At 39.2% G+C, this 17,646-nt stretch overlaps 2 non-coding genes across 2 annotated transcripts; both read right to left on the bottom strand.

The window, feature by feature from the left end:
- Window positions 1–1,630: 1,630 nt before the first annotated feature.
- LOC146921943 (small nucleolar RNA R71) lies at window positions 1,631–1,738 on the bottom strand. Its single transcript, XR_015012976.1, has one exon. It is a non-coding gene; the product is annotated as a small nucleolar RNA R71 (small nucleolar RNA).
- A 12,975-nt stretch (window positions 1,739–14,713) lies between these two features.
- On the bottom strand, window positions 14,714–14,821 carry LOC146921942 (small nucleolar RNA R71). The gene has a single exon (XR_015012975.1). It is a non-coding gene; the product is annotated as a small nucleolar RNA R71 (small nucleolar RNA).
- Between the last annotated feature and the right edge of the window lie 2,825 nt (window positions 14,822–17,646).

Genomic DNA, 17,646 nt, shown 5'->3' with positions numbered 1-17,646 from the left:
GTGGAAGGTGTCTTGGACCAAAAGAAAGAGGACTGGAGCAAATACAGTGCGAAAATACGAAGATACGGAACAAAAATATGTTCCCACCAAGTCAGAAGCTTGGCACGGCCAGTGCCAACATGTGGCACGGCCGTGCCACCTCCAGAGGCCACTTTTGCTGCTTTTTCTTCAAGCCCAAGTTACCCTGTTGCAGCTTTACTGTTTTGCCCTTTTAGTTGCTTAGTTTCTAAGTCAATTGTAAAGCTATAAATAGAGTAGCTCTCCACCATAAACATTCACCTTTGCTTAGAATATTTTAGTTATTATTTCAATAAAGTCTTTTATTCCTTTACTTTCTCTTTCGCAATTTATTTTTATTGTCTTCTCTCTTCTTCCCCCATGTCTACGATGAACATGAGTGAGTAGACTTCTTTGTCTTGGGATTGTTGGGAAGTCTAATGATATAATCCTAACAAACCAAGCTTTAACCCTAATTCTATGTAGCCGTAATTTCTAATTTAGATTCACCGTTTTAACATGAATTAACAATTATCAAACTGTGGAAGCGAAAGCGGAGGGTTTGATAATTGTTAATCCATTATCCCAAACATCAATTCATAAAGCGAGAGTGGAGCTTTGATGTTGGAACAAGTGAATCTTGACAATAATTGCAAGACAGCGAAATAGTCCTTGCAATTATTGAGACACAAGTAGTTTCAATCCTTATAAGCATCTTCTAGTAATCAAGTCAGCGAAATAGGCTTGGTTATTAGAAGTAAAATCTCATCGGACTTTCATCGGAAAGGTGATGGGCTAAAGGGAAACCGGTCTTAGGAAATTACGGTGTAAACCATGGAATTAGAAGTTAAAGTCTTGTCTAGTGAAAGATTTGTTATTATGACAAACCAATAATCCCAAGGCTCTTTATTATTATTGTTATTTACCTTCAGCAATCAAACCTCCTTTTATCAAACTTTCTTCTCCTCTAATCATTCTTTAAAGGTTAATTAAGTTGAACAACTCCCTAGCGGAACGATACTCTTTCTTACTACTATTACTTCGAAAGGCCGTGGACTTGCGGTTTGGCCCTATCAAGTTTTTGGCACCGTTGCCGGGGAGTTGTTGTAATTTGATTAACTTTTTAATAGTGATTAAACTGAAGAAAAAAAATGTTTTTCTTTATTTTATTTTTTATATATATATATATATATATATATATATATCTTTCTTTATTCTTTCTTTTTCTATTTCTTCTTTTGCCTTTAACTTCTTGGGAAGATAATAACGATATGGCTAAGGAATTCACTCTCATAGAGTATGCAATTCCATCTTCAAATGAGTCATACGATGCTATTGTGTACCCAACGGTTGATGACAATTTTGAAATAGACCCTGAACTTATTGAGTTAGTGAAGCAAAATCAATTTTTCGGATCACCCACTGAGTATCCGAATTTTCATATTTCAACTTTTTTAAGACTCAGTGGAACCGTGAATGCAAACCAAGAGGTCGTAAGGCTGCACTACTTTCCTTTTTCCTTAGGGGGAAGAGCTAATGCTTGGTTTAATTCATTAAAACTTGGTTCTATCACTTCATGGCACCAAATGAAGCAAGCTTTTCTTGCCCAATTCTTTCCTCATTCTAAAATTGTTCACTTAAGAAAACAAATCATACAATTCACTCAAAAAGATGGAGAATCTCTTTACGATGCGTGGGAGCGTTTCAAAGAAATGCTTAGACTTTGTCCCCATCATGGTTTAGAGAATTGGCTTATTATTCACACTTTTTATAATGGCCTTTTGTATCCCACAAAAATTTATGTTGATGCAGCTGCAGGTGGAGCTTTGATGAATAAAACATACACATGAGCATATGCTTTGATCGAGGACATGACACAAAATCACTTTCAGTGGACCTATGAAAGGGACATCACTAATGTTGCTCCTTCACCCTCTAAAAAAGAGGAAGGTATGTATGAAATTTCTACCCTTGATCATCTATCTGCTAAGGTGGACGCACTTTTTCAAAAATTTGATAAATTAAGTGTAAGTGTTGTCACACCTACTCCTGTTTCACCACCATGTGAATTTTGTGGAATACTTGGCCATACTAGCGTTGAATGCCAACTAGGAAGTGTTGTTGAAAGTCCTGAGCAATTAAACTATGATAAATATGATCAAGGGATGAGGCCAAAACAAATTTTTTTTAACAAAACACGTCAAAATCCCTTTGGACAACAAACAACACCACCCGGTTGTTATACCCTAATTTTGGACCTAAAAATACTTGTTCAACTCTTCCTTTCTTGCATGTCAAGCCATTTGATATGCCCCTGATCAATTGCATCTTTCGCTGCATCTTATTTCAAATTTACTTACAAAATTTACATAGAAGGGCATTTAAGTCATTTCCCACGTTAAAATCTCTTTCAGTCTTTGAAAAATAATTTGAGTCCTTTCAAATAGTTTGAATAAGTCTCCATTTCAATTCTATGTCAAAATCCATTTCAAAAGTTGCATTTGAAGTCATTTTGAGTCGTTTTAGTCCCTAGGGGCATTTTAGTCTTTTCAAGTGTCAAAACTCTGATCAGTCCCTAAAATTTGTCTCTGAGTCTTTTAAATTGCTTGTATAAATTCTTGCTTTAATTCCCTGCCAAAAAAAACCATTTTTAAATTTGCATCTGAGTCATTTTAGTCGTTTTAGCCTCAGGGGCATTTTGGTCATTTCACACGAAATTTCAGCAGAGAGGTTACTTTAAAGTACCTCATTTAAGCCATTGGTTCGTTTTAGTCCGTTTTGTCATTTTTAATCGTTTCACTTTACGTTTTTTCCAATTTACCAATTTTATTATTATTTTCGTTTTAGTCCTTTAAACTTTTAAAATTGCACTTTAGTCCCTTTTTCTTTTCTCAGGTCAAACTTTTATATCTTTTTGGTCAATTACAACTAAGTCCTTTTTGTCCAAGTTTATTTTTCAGTCCTTTTTAAAAAGAAATTGCAGGCTGGTCCTAAATTTTCCAGAAATTGCAAAAGAGGTCCTCAGGTCCAAAGTTCAGCAAAGGCCGAATTAGTTACAAGTCTAGACACGTGTCACCATGCCATTTGATCTCAGGAACACATGGCAGCCTATAAAAGGAGCCAATTCATCATTCAATGCAACAGAATCAATCATTGAGAGCCAACTCATCAACACATTTCTATTTTCTCTCTCTTCTCCACAAAGATCAAACCCTAACTGTTTTCCAGAAACACGATGAAGTTCATGAAGAACTTCATCCCCAAATCATAAACCCTAACGCAATTCAACTTCAATTTTTCACAAAAAAACGTACCAATTTCATCATTAGAAAGTTCAATTCGACAATTATATGCAAAATCAGTTCAAAGCAAGAGAATTTGTTTCGCAGTTCTCAGATATTCGAATCGAATCTTCATCATCGAACAAAAGTCTCTGCAATTCCAACACCGAATCATCTAAGAGACGAAGCGGTGTGATCACAGAGACGAAGAAGTGAGAAGAGAGGGAATCGAAGAAAGAACCAGTGAAATCACAGAGACGAAGAGAGAGAAGACGAAGAAACTTCGATTTATTTTCGAAGTTTCGATCAAAATATACCTCAGAGACGAAGAAGAAGCTTCAACATCTTTCTCCTCTTTCTTTTGGCTCAAATCTCCAATTTTCAACAGGTATATTCAAAAAACCTCCTCGTTTTTTCAATTTAAATCATCATCGAAGGCTCAAAGTCAAAATAAACGGTGAAACTGAACAGATCAACAAGTTTTAAGACTTGTTCGTTCGAAAAAGTTCGAAAAAGATTGAAAAAGTTCAAAGTCGAAACCCTAACATGTAGATCTAGGATGATTCACCGTTTATTTCGCAAAATCAAGTTCAGATCCATGATCAGTATGAAAAATAGCACAAGTTAGGGTTTAGATCTAAGCAGATCGGAAAAGTTTGAGTGTCGACGGAATTTGGAATTCACGGCGGTGACAATGAAGATTCCGATGAATCTTCATCGTCTCCAACCGTTTCATTCCAGAAACCGGCGGAGGAGGATGAACGGAGAGGAAGAGAGAAGGGAGAGCCTCTCTCTCTAGTTTCAAGTTTAGAGAGAGAAACGAATGGGAGAAATGAATGAACCGGTCCCATGGCCTTTATATAAACGTTGTTGGACCGTTTGGTCCAATTAAACCACACCGGTTCGTTCATTTCCAGCCTGAACCATGCATTCCCATCGTTAGATCTAGGGTTTCATTATCTGGATCAATCTAACGGCCTGTATTGCTCCCTGTGACCCAAGATCCATGTGTGAGTGAGTTTGGGCTTTTTCCTGTACTGGACTTCGTTTTCTTGCAATTTTTTTGCTATTTTGACACTGTGTGTTGATGTTTACACCCCCTGCCTTGCCTAAAATTCTCATAAAAATTCCAAGTTTTTTTTATAGGTTCTTAACATCTTCCTTGACATTTTTTGTGATATTTTTGTGTGTTAAAACCTGAGAAAAGTATATGTGGAATTTCTTGCTAGTTGTCTACTATTTCTTTTATTAAAATTTGTGAAATTGTGCATTTAAAAGTCCTAAAAAAAATTCCAAATTTTTTCATGTATATTCTTTGTTATTTTTATGTTGTTTCTATACACTTGTTTACTGAAAATCCTGATGGAAAATATTAGTGTATGTTCTTGCTTCATTTCTTTTTTTTTTATGAGAAAATTCATGGAAAAATTGTTTAGTTCTATCTCAAGTTCTTGATAATTGTTTGTGATACATGTTACTTGAATTTTGTGAGTTTATTGCTACTGTTGTATATAATTTTGATGCATGTGTGTGGATTTTGGTTTAATTGCTTGGCTTGCAAGTAATGTTTGTGAATAAAATACCAAATATGCATAAAATGCATCATGATTCTTGACTTGAATATGTTCTTGTCTTTCTCATATCATTGAATGTGATAAAAAAAACCTTTAGCAAATTGGCATGATATGAGGAGTATAGGGCATATACTTGGCTTGATGCCATGGTAGATTTTAGGTGCTCCTTGCTACCTCTAGGTTAAAATTCCATTACTTTTTGTCAATTTCTTTAGTACTTTCTTTTGCTTCTAGTTTCTATTCTATCATGCCTTATTCTACTAACCATTTTGTTTCATGTTTCATGCACCCCATAAGAATCTCATCTTCCCTCTCACATTCTTGGCTTTTATTTTCTTACACCTTAACTTTCATGCAAAAATTAGAATGTAAAACTTAAGAATTATTTTGTAATATTTGGTTTTATGCCTTTAAATTTCTTGCAAGACCATAGAGTGTAAACTAGGGCATGATGTAATAAGGACAATGAACTCTAATGATGTACACCGACACAAGCACCGACACATGCACACACATCACTTTAGATACATGCTTAGAGTATGCATGTTTAGATGTATGTTTAGGATTGCATGTTTAGATGAATGCTTAGGATTTACACTTAGAAAAATCATTTTCCAAAAAAATATGAACAACATCACTCAAATATTTTTCTTAATAAACCTTGGGGTCAAATTCCCATTGAATTTTCCTTTTATTTTCTTAATCAAAATTTCAATGAACTTTAATCAAACTTTGACTTCCTTCCTCAAAATAACTAATCTAACCCCACCTTTTTACAATCTCATGCCCTTGAGGCCTCTCAATCTCATTCTTCAAACTCCAACTTTCAAACTTAAAATCAACCAACAAAAACAAAAACACTTTTGGAAGAGAACTACGTTGGATTTGATCCCTTAATCGGGTACGTAGGCAAGGAACAAAATTCCTTCAATTCAAATAAAATAAAAATTCAAACGCATTCGTCTCCCTCCAATTCTTTACTTAGTAAACCCTTAGGTGTAAATATCACTTTTCAAATAGCATTTGAAAATAAAGCGCGCGCGTAGAAATTAAAGATGGTTCCTATAGAATACTATAGTCGTTATGGGTGCCTAACACCTTCCCGTAGCGAAAACAACTCCCGGACCTCGATTCTCAAGGGTTTTGCTTATTTTTTCCCTTCCCAAAAAAAAATGAGATATCACCGGTTAAAAAGGTTCAAACGTAATCAATGTTTGACACCCGAAAACCAAGATAAAACAGCTGGCGACTCTGCTGGGGAGATTCGAGAGTTACGCCTAGTCTTTATTTCCACGCTTGCGCTCTTTTTTGCTTGTTTCTTTTACTTGTTTTCCTATGTGAATAAATGTTTGAATTCTTGCAAACGTGTGGGGTGAGAATATCAAAAGTCCTGCACCCGGGCTGAGTGAACTTAGGATTTAGGAGGGATATAATCGACAATTCATTCCGGGGGTTGCCTCGTGTTTTGGATAATGCGATCAATCCCACATAGCTGAGGCATTTTGGGGGTGATGTTGTCGGCGCGTGTTGTAGCGTTTAGGCACTTTACTTCTAATTGTTCTATGACGCTATGAACCGTATATAACCAAACCCATTTATGGCCATTTTTCTAGGACGTAGTGCGGAGGCTAAACCGAGTGTCGTCTCGAGTTTTAGTCGTCACGCGATATTACACTCAAGTTAGACCTTCTTATGTATAATCATGGAGCGAGTGTTGTCTCGTGACACCATGATATACGCAAGAGAGGTTGCAACTTGGGAACCTTTTTAGAACCCGGTTACTATTATCCTAAAGCCCTAGATTCACCGGACACCGTGTCCACCCATGACTCCTTGACTTTGAAACTCAACCCTCCATGTTTTCTCCGAACTTGAACATAATCATGCATTCATGCATACATGCATACATGCATAAACTTTTTCCATGCATTGTTATCAAAGGGCTTAGACGAATTGAATTTGTAAACATTGTAGGAATGGGGAAGACTAAGTCCTACAAGTTCAAGGAAGTGGATTTGGCTAGTTTGAGAGATTTGGCACTCAAGATTGAGGATCCGACGGGTTTCCGACATCGTTACGGGGCTTTACTTACTATTCTCCAGACTAATGTGGATGAGAAGCTTGTGCACACTCTAGTACAATTCTATGATCGGGAGTATCGGTGCTTTACTTTCCCCGACTTTCAGTTGGTACCTACTCTAGAGGCTTATTCTTCCTTGATGGGTCTATCTATTGCTAAGGGGGTGCCCTTCGCGGGACTTGAGAATCCTCCTACTCCATTGGTTATTGCTAAAGATCTCTACCTCAAGACCACCGATGTCTCCAAGAATCTTGTCACTAAGGCACGTATCCGAGGGTTCACTTCAGAGTATCTATTTGAGAAAGCTCACCTCAATACCACTTGTCAAGACACTCTCGAGGCTATTCTTGCACTTCTCATCTATGGGCTTATTCTCTTTCCAAATCTTGATGGCTTCGTGGACATGAATGCTATTATGATCTTCCACTCCAAGAATCCGGTTCCTACTTTGCTAGCTGACACATACCATGCTATCCACGATCGTTCCGGAAAGGGTCGCGGATACATTCTTTGTTGTGTGCCTCTTCTCTATAGGTGGTTTATTTCGCACCTTCCGAAGTCTTTCCACGACAATCTGGAGAATTGGTCTATTTCACAGAGGATTATGGCTCTCACTCCTAATGAAGTGGTTTGGCTCACTCCCGCTTCTAGAGTCAAAGAAATTATCTTTGGTGGTGGAAAGTTTCTTAATGTACCTCTTCTTGGTACCCGGGGTGGAATCAACTATTCCCCGGAGCTCGCCTTGCGACAATTTGGTTTCCCGATGAAAGAAAAGCCCATCAATCTTGCTACAGCTCCTTACTCCTTTCATTACTCCAGTGCTCCCACAGGCATAAGAGAGGATTTCATGGAAGCTTGGTCCAAGCTTCGGAAGAAAGAGGTGAAGCACATGGGTGTAAGGTCCGGTGTTGCTCATGAGGCCTATACACAGTGGGTGATAAACCAAGCTGTGGAGATTGGTATGCCTTATCCCTCTATGAGATATGTGTCTGCGTCTATTCCTACCATGCCATTGCCTCTACTACCACCTACTCAGGAGATGTATCAGGAGCATCTAGCTATGGAGAGTCGGGAGAAACATCAGTGGAGGACTAGATATTATGAGGCTGAGAACTTGATTATGACTTTGGATGGAAAGGATGAGCAGAAGACTCATGAGGTCTTGACACTGAAGAAAGAGTTAGCTAAGGCTAAGAGAGAGATTGAAGAGAAAGATAGGCTGCTTATGAGAGACTCTAAGAGGGCTAGGGGTGCCCGTGACTTCTATGCACGATACTGCAGCTATGAGTCTGAGTCTGAGGACGATGCTTCCACTTCCTATGCTTGAGGATCTCCATTTCCTGTTGTTATTTCCATTTGTTTATGTTGTTTTACATTTCAAAGTCTATCCCTTGGCTTAGCATTTCAAAGGGAATTGTCTTGCAAAAATTATATGTTGTTTGTTTGTTTCCCGTTTATGTTAACCGTTGTTTAGTAATGTTTACAAACTTCTAATTTGTCTGAAACCCTTCGATAACACATAAAAAGAGTTTTTTTGCATATGCATTTACACACTTCATGCATCATATGCATTCATTGGTCACAAAAAAGTTTCTCTCGTGCTCATTGCCTCCTGGTTTTGTCCGCCGCAGTCTGAAAAGTGGCTCGTGTTCGCAAAGTTTACCAACCAGATAGAGTTCATCAAACAAGATTTCACAAGAGAAGGATTATGGCTAACTTTGAAGAAGAAAATGCTCAGCTCCGTGCCGAATTGGCTGCTATGAAAGAAGACTTGGCTAAGGCTCATGACACTATGTCTGCCCTGATGGCTGCACAAGAACAACCAGCCACATCTGTTCCAGCTTCTACTGAAGCAATTCCATCTATCCCACTGTCTACTGTGGCTACCGATGCTCGGTTTGTTATGCCCAATGGGCGTTCTTATGGGCTCTCGGCTTACTATTCCCCTAATACCGCTGCTGGTACCTCTGGTTTTGCTGGTCAAGGACAGATTCCTGTATCCACTGCTATGCCTCAAGTTACCACTGTCGTTACCGATCCTATTGTCCACACTATGCAGCAGGTGATTGATGTCGATACTCCGCGTGGACAAGACCCTGTAATGGAAGCTATGAAACGACAGTTAAGGGAGTTGGCTGGAGAACTCCGTGAGGTCAAAGCTAGCCGTGGAAACAATGTCTCTGCTAAGGCTCGTGATCTATGCTTGGTATCCCGATTTGAAGTTCCTAAGAAGTTTAAGGCGCCAGATTTTGACAAATACAATGGATCTTCCTGTCCACATAGCCATGTCATTCGGTACGTCCGAAAGATGGCCAATTATGCAAATAATGATGCACTGATGATACACTGCTTCCAAGACAGCCTAGCAGAGGATGCGGCAGATTGGTACACTGGTTTGAGCAAAGATAATATCCATACTTTCGAGGATCTTGCTGCTGCTTTTGAAAGTCATTACGAGTTCAATACCCGCTTGAAGCCAAATAGGGACTCTCTTAAGTCCTTGTCTCAAAAGTCAGATGAAACCTTCCGTGAGTATGCCCAGAGATGGAGAGGGGCAGCTGCCCGTGTTTCTCCTCGACTCGATGAGGAAGAATTAACACAGACATTCCTGAAGACTCTGAAGAAGGAATATAAGGAAAGAATGATAGTCTCTGCTCCAAACAACTTCTCCGACATGGTTACCATGGGAACTCGTCTAGAAGAGGCCGTCAGAGATGGTATCATTGTTCTTGAGAAGGGTGAATCTTCAGCCAGTGCACCAAAGAAGTATGGTAATGGCCACCATAAGAGGAAAGAATCCGAGGTAGGGATGGTATCTGGTAATCAGTCTACACCTGCTAATGCTACTCAAATACCTTTGCCCTATCAATACATGCAATACTCCCAACATCCTTTCTTCCCGCCATTCTATCAGCAATATCCTCTGCCACCGGGTCAACCACCAGTGCCCGTTAATGCCATTGCCCAGCAAGTGCAACACCAGCCTCCTGTTCAGCAACAACAACAGCAACAACAGGGTCCCCGACCCAGACCTTCTTTTCCACCAATACCTATGCGGTATGCTGAGCTGCTCCCAACTTTACTTGCTAAGGGACACTGTGTCACTAGACCAGGCAAGCCTCCGCCTAATCCATTGCCTCCTAGGTTCCGACAGGATCTCACATGTGAATTCCATCAGGGTGCTCAAGGCCATGATGTTGAGGGTTGCTATGCTCTGAAATATATTGTGAAAGACCTGATAGAAAAAGGACGGTTGACTTTTGAAAATAGTGTTCCTCATGTTCTTGATAATCCACTTCCAAACCATGCTGCTGTTAACATGATCGAGGCTTTCGAAAGAATCCTCGTTCCTCAAGAGGATCCTATGTTGGATGTCCGCAATGTTGTTACTCCCTTGGTACCGCTACATGTCAAACTTTGCCAGGCTTCTCTGTTCAATCACGATCATGCTTCTTGTTCAGAATGCCTTCAAAATCCTATGGGCTGTTGTGTGGTACAAGATGATATACAGAGCCTGATGGATGACAAACACTTGATCGTCAGTGATGTATGTGTGATTGTGCCAGTGTTTCATGATTCTCCTGCCGGAAATGCATCCCAGACAAGGAATGTTGAACCTTTGGTGATCAGGTTACCTGGTCCTGTATCTTATGCCTCTACCAAAGCAATTCCTTACAAATACAATGCAACCATGATTGAGAACGGGGTAGAAGTGCCTTTGGTATCCCCAGCTACAGTTGATAACGTTGCTAGTGAAATTACAGCTTTGAGAAGCGGGAAAGTCTGTTCACCCTTGTTCCAAAAGAAAGTGGTTACACCTGTTGCCACAATAACTCCACCAGTTGCTCCTCCTGTTGACAAGAACGCCGGCCCAACAGGCCAATCTATTGAGGAGTCTAATCTAGATGAAATTCTGAGGCTTGTTAAAAAGAGTGACTATAAGATTGTTGACCAGCTGCTGCAAACTCCATCAAAGATATCCATCTTGTCTCTACTCTTGAGCTCAGAGGCTCACAGGAAAGTGTTGATGAAAGTACTGGAACAGGCCTATGTTGATCATGAAGTCTCTGTGGATCAGTTTGACGGAATAGTGGGTAACATTACTGCTTGCAATAACTTGGGGTTTGGTGACGATGAACTCCCCGAAGCAAGAAAACACCACAACTTGGCTCTGCATATCTCGGTACACTGCAAGTCTGACATGATATCCAATGTGTTGGTGGACACTGGATCATCCTTGAATGTAATGCCTGAGTCTACACTAAGACAGTTGAGTCATCATGGAATCTCTCTGAGGGGAAGCAGCTATTTGGTTAAGGCTTTCGACGGATCTCGCAAAGATGTCCTTGGGGAAGTAGACTTGCCAATTACCATCAGTCCTGAGACATTCCAGATTAATTTCCAGGTCATGGACATCAATGCTTCTTACAGTTGTCTCCTCGGAAGACTGTGGATTCACGACGCTGGGGCTGTAACCTCTACTTTGCATCAAAAGCTCAAGTTTTTGAAGAACGGTAAAATTGTCACTGTGCATGGTGAAGAAGCATATCTGGTTAGCCAAGTTTCATCTTTCTCTTGTGTTGAAGCAGGGTCCGCTGAAGGGACGTCATTTCAAGGCTTGACTGTTGAAGGTGCAGAACCTCGAAGAGCCAGTGCTAGTATGGCTTCATTGAAAGACGCCCAGAAAGCTGTTCGAGAAGGGCAAGCTGCCGGCTGGGGCAACGTGATTCAGATCCTGGAAAACAAGCGTAAAGAGGGCCTTGGTTTCTCCCCAACCTCAGGCGTTTCAACAGGAACTTTCTATAGTGCTGGGTTTATCAATGATATTGCTGAAGATGCTGCTGAAAGTAGTTACGTGCCTACATTTGTTATACCAGGAGGCACCGTGAGAAATTGGGAGGCCATTGATGTTCCTTTAGTCATGCATGCTTCCATGTAATGTGTCTTGTTGCTCATGTTTTTCTTTGCTTTCAAAATAACAATCCTTTCGCTCTGCCCAAGGCGAAAGTGATATCATTGTAAGGGTATGTTTGTTTCGGCATTGCCGTTATCAATAAAAGTTGTCGTCTTTCCCACGACTCTTTGTTTTTACTTTTTAGTGCCTTTTTTGGAAGTAATGGTAATGCCAGAAAAAACCAAAACATCGGCATTTTCTTATTAATTTCAAAAAATCTGCATAAAAAAAAACATTTTTTCTAAAATCATCCCAATCATATTATGCAGATTGAACCATAATAAACCCGTTGAACACAGTGACCCTATGGTTCCTCCAAATTTTGAATTCCCTGTATATGAAGCTGAAGATGAGGAGGATAATGAAGAGATACCGTATGAGATCACTCGACTGCTTGAGCAAGAAAGAAGAGCCATTCAGCCTCACCAGGAAGAGATTGAGCTTATCAACCTGGGTACTGAAGAGAACAAGCGAGAGATTAAGATCGGTGCTGCACTTGGGCCAGAAGCGAAAAAGAAGATTATTCAGCTTCTCCATGATTATCCAGATGTCTTTGCATGGTCCTATGAAGATATGCCGGGTCTAGATCCCAAGATTGTGGAACATCGGATACCGACAAGACCTGAATGTCCTCCTGTCAAACAGAAATTAAGAAGGTCTCGTCCAGACATGGCTCTTAAGATCAAGGCTGAAGTACAAAAGCAGATTGATGCAGGTTTCCTCATGACAGCTGAATATCCTGAGTGGATTGCCAACATTGTACCAGTACCGAAGAAAGATGGGAAAGTTCGAATGTGTGTTGATTACAGAGATCTGAATAAAGCCAGTCCAAAAGATAACTTCCCATTGCCTCATATTGATGTGCTTGTTGACAGTACTGCTCAATCCAAAGTGTTCTCCTTTATGGATGGTTTCTCTGGTTATAATCAGATACGAATGTCACCTGAAGATAGAGAAAAGACGTCCTTCATCACTCCGTGGGGAACGTTCTGTTATAAAGTGATGCTGTTTGGCTTGATAAATGCTGGTGCTACCTATCAAAGGGGTATGACCACTCTGTTTCATGATATGATTCACAAAGAGATTGAGGTATATGTTGATGATATGATTGTGAAGTCAAGTGATGAAGAGCAGCATGTTGTGTATTTGAAAAAGATGTTTGAAAGATTGAGAAAGTACAAGCTACGGCTGAATCCTAACAAGTGCACATTTGGTGTAAGATCTGGAAAGTTGCTAGGCTTCATTGTCAGCCAAAGAGGCATTGAAGTTGATCCTGACAAAGTCCGAGCCATCAGAGAGATGCCGGCTCCTCAAACTGAAAAGCAAGTCAGAGGTTTCCTCGGACGTCTGAATTACATTTCAAGATTCATATCTCACATGACTACTACCTGTGGACCAATTTTTAAATTGCTCAGAAAGAATCAGCCTGTTGTATGGAATGATGAATGCCAGGAAGCTTTTGATAGCATTAAAGAATACCTGTTGGAACCACCTATCCTTGTCCCACCAGTGGAAGGAAGGCCTTTGATTATGTATCTGTCAGTGTTGGATGATTCTGTGGGTTATGTCCTCGGTCAACAAGATGAGACTGGTAAGAAAGAGCATGCGATCTACTATCTGAGCAAGAAGTTCACCGACTGTGAGACTCGGTATACGATGCTTGAAAAGACATATTGTGCCCTAGCATGGGCTGCCAAACGCCTGCGTCATTATATGGTGAATCATACAACTTGGTTGATATCCCGAATGGATCCAATCAAGTATATCTTTGAAAAGCCTGCTGTTACTGGAAAGATTGCACGTTGGCAAATGTTGTTGTCTGAATATGATATTGTGTACAAAGCTCAGAAAGCAATCAAAGGAAGTGTCCTTGCTGAGCATCTTGCTTGTCAGCCTCTTGATGATTACCAGCCAGTTAAGTTTGATTTCCCTGATGAAGAGATCATGTATCTGAAAGCAAAAGACTGCGAAGAACCACTGATCAATGAAGGACCGGACCCCAATAGCAAATGGGGATTGGTATTTGATGGTGCTGTCAATGCTTACGGTAAAGGGATTGGAGCCATTATTGTAACTCCGCAGGGGCATCACATTCCTTTCACCGCTCGGATTATTATTATTGTTATTTACCTTCAGCAATCAAACCTTCTTTTATCAAACTTTCTTCTCCTCTAATCATTCTTTAAAGGTTAATTAAGTTGAACAACTCCCTAGCGGAACGATACTCTTTCTTACTACTATTACTTCGAAAGGCCGTGGACTTGCGGTTTGGCCCTATCAAGTTTTTGGCACCGTTGCCGGGGAGTTGTTGTAATTTGATTAACTTTTTAATAGTGATTAAACTGAAGAAAAAAAATGTTTTTCTTTATTTTATTTTATATATATATATATATATATATATTTCTTTATTCTTTCTTTTTCTATTTCTTCTTTTGCCTTTAACTTCTTGGGAAGATAATAACGATATGGCTAAGGAATTCACTCTCATAGAGTATGCAATTCCATCTTCAAATGAGTCATACGATGCTATTGTGTACCCAACGGTTGATGACAATTTTGAAATAGACCCTGAACTTATTGAGTTAGTGCAGCAAAATCAATTTTTCGGATCACCCACTGAGTATCCGAATTTTCATATTTCAACTTTTTTAAGACTCAGTGGAACCGTGAATGCAAACCAAGAGGTCGTAAGGCTGCACTACTTTCCTTTTTCCTTAGGGGGAAGAGCTAATGCTTGGTTTAATTCATTAAAACTTGGTTCTATCACTTCATGGCACCAAATGAAGCAAGCTTTTCTTGCCCAATTCTTTCCTCATTCTAAAATTGTTCACTTAAGAAAACAAATCATACAATTCACTCAAAAAGATGGAGAATCTCTTTACGATGCGTGGGAGCGTTTCAAAGAAATGCTTAGACTTTGTCCCCATCATGGTTTAGAGAATTGGCTTATTATTCACACTTTTTATAATGGCCTTTTGTATCCCACAAAAATTTATGTTGATGCAGCTGCAGGTGGAGCTTTGATGAATAAAACATACACATGAGCATATGCTTTGATCGAGGACATGACACAAAATCACTTTCAGTGGACCTATGAAAGGGACATCACTAATGTTGCTCCTTCACCCTCTAAAAAAGAGGAAGGTATGTATGAAATTTCTACCCTTGATCATCTATCTGCTAAGGTGGACGCACTTTTTCAAAAATTTGATAAATTAAGTGTAAGTGTTGTCACACCTACTCCTGTTTCACCACCATGTGAATTTTGTGGAATACTTGGCCATACTAGCGTTGAATGCCAACTAGGAAGTGTTGTTGAAAGTCCTGAGCAATTAAACTATGATAAATATGATCAAGGGATGAGGCCAAAACAAATTTTTTTTAACAAAACACGTCAAAATCCCTTTGGACAACAAACAACACCACCCGGTTGTTATACCCTAATTTTGGACCTAAAAATACTTGTTCAACTCTTCCTTTCTTGCATGTCAAGCCATTTGATATGCCCCTGATCAATTGCATCTTTCGCTGCATCTTATTTCAAATTTACTTACAAAATTTACATAGAAGGGCATTTAAGTCATTTCCCACGTTAAAATCTCTTTCAGTCTTTGAAAAATAATTTGAGTCCTTTCAAATAGTTTGAATAAGTCTCCATTTCAATTCTATGTCAAAATCCATTTCAAAAGTTGCATTTGAAGTCATTTTGAGTCGTTTTAGTCCCTAGGGGCATTTTAGTCTTTTCAAGTGTCAAAACTCTGATCAGTCCCTAAAATTTGTCTCTGAGTCTTTTAAATTGCTTGTATAAATTCTTGCTTTAATTCCCTGCCAAAAAAAACCATTTTTAAATTTGCATCTGAGTCATTTTAGTCGTTTTAGCCTCAGGGGCATTTTGGTCATTTCACACGAAATTTCAGCAGAGAGGTTACTTTAAAGTACCTCATTTAAGCCATTGGTTCGTTTTAGTCCGTTTTGTCATTTTTAATCGTTTCACTTTACGTTTTTTCCAATTTACCAATTTTATTATTATTTTCGTTTTAGTCCTTTAAACTTTTAAAATTGCACTTTAGTCCCTTTTTCTTTTCTCAGGTCAAACTTTTATATCTTTTTGGTCAATTACAACTAAGTCCTTTTTGTCCAAGTTTATTTTTCAGTCCTTTTTAAAAAGAAATTGCAGGCTGGTCCCAAATTTTCCAGAAATTGCAAAAGAGGTCCTCAGGTCCAAAGTTCAGCAAAGGCCGAATTAGTTACAAGTCTAGACACGTGTCACCATGCCATTTGATCTCAGGAACACATGGCAGCCTATAAAAGGAGCCAATTCATCATTCAATGCAACAGAATCAATCATTGAGAGCCAACTCATCAACACATTTCTATTTTCTCTCTCTTCTCCACAAAGATCAAACCCTAACTGTTTTCCAGAAACACGATGAAGTTCATGAAGAACTTCATCCCCAAATCATAAACCCTAACGCAATTCAACTTCAATTTTTCACAAAAAAACGTACCAATTTCATCATTAGAAAGTTCAATTCGACAATTATATGCAAAATCAGTTCAAAGCAAGAGAATTTGTTTCGCAGTTCTCAGATATTCGAATCGAATCTTCATCATCGAACAAAAGTCTCTGCAATTCCAACACCGAATCATCTAAGAGACGAAGCGGTGTGATCACAGAGACGAAGAAGTGAGAAGAGAGGGAATCGAAGAAAGAACCAGTGAAATCACAGAGACGAAGAGAGAGAAGACGAAGAAACTTCGATTTATTTTCGAAGTTTCGATCAAAATATACCTCAGAGACGAAGAAGAAGCTTCAACATCTTTCTCCTCTTTCTTTTGGCTCAAATCTCCAATTTTCAACAGGTATATTCAAAAAACCTCCTCGTTTTTTCAATTTAAATCATCATCGAAGGCTCAAAGTCAAAATAAACGGTGAAACTGAACAGATCAACAAGTTTTAAGACTTGTTCGTTCGAAAAAGTTCGAAAAAGATTGAAAAAGTTCAAAGTCGAAACCCTAACATGTAGATCTAGGATGATTCACCGTTTATTTCGCAAAATCAAGTTCAGATCCATGATCAGTATGAAAAATAGCACAAGTTAGGGTTTAGATCTAAGCAGATCGGAAAAGTTTGAGTGTCGACGGAATCTGGAATTCACGGCGGTGACAATGAAGATTCCGATGAATCTTCATCGTCTCCAACCGTTTCATTCCAGAAACCGGCGGAGGAGGATGAACGGAGAGGAAGAGAGAAGGGAGAGCCTCTCTCTCTAGTTTCAAGTTTAGAGAGAGAAACGAATGGGAGAAATGAATGAACCGGTCCCATGGCCTTTATATAAACGTTGTTGGACCGTTTGGTCCAATTAAACCACACCGGTTCGTTCATTTCCAGCCTGAACCATGCATTCCCATCGTTAGATCTAGGGTTTCATTATCTGGATCAATCTAACGGCCTGTATTGCTCCCTGTGACCCAAGATCCATGTGTGAGTGAGTTTGGGCTTTTGCCTGTACTGGACTTCGTTTTCTTGCAATTTTTTTGCTATTTTGACACTGTGTGTTGATGTTTACACCCCCTGCCTTGCCTAAAATTCTCATAAAAATTCCAAGTTTTTTTTATAGGTTCTTAACATCTTCCTTGACATTTTTTGTGATATTTTTGTGTGTTAAAACCTGAGAAAAGTATATGTGGAATTTCTTGCTAGTTGTCTACTATTTCTTTTATTAAAATTTGTGAAATTGTGCATTTAAAAGTCCTAAA

The sequence above is a fragment of the Medicago sativa genome, chromosome 5, assembly GCF_051527215.1.
Source record: "Medicago sativa cultivar Bolivia chromosome 5, Bolivia_mono, whole genome shotgun sequence".
Lineage (NCBI taxonomy): Eukaryota > Viridiplantae > Streptophyta > Magnoliopsida > Fabales > Fabaceae > Medicago > Medicago sativa.
The sequence above is the reverse complement of the archived record's forward strand: the minus strand, read 5'-3'. Positions and strand labels throughout refer to the sequence as shown.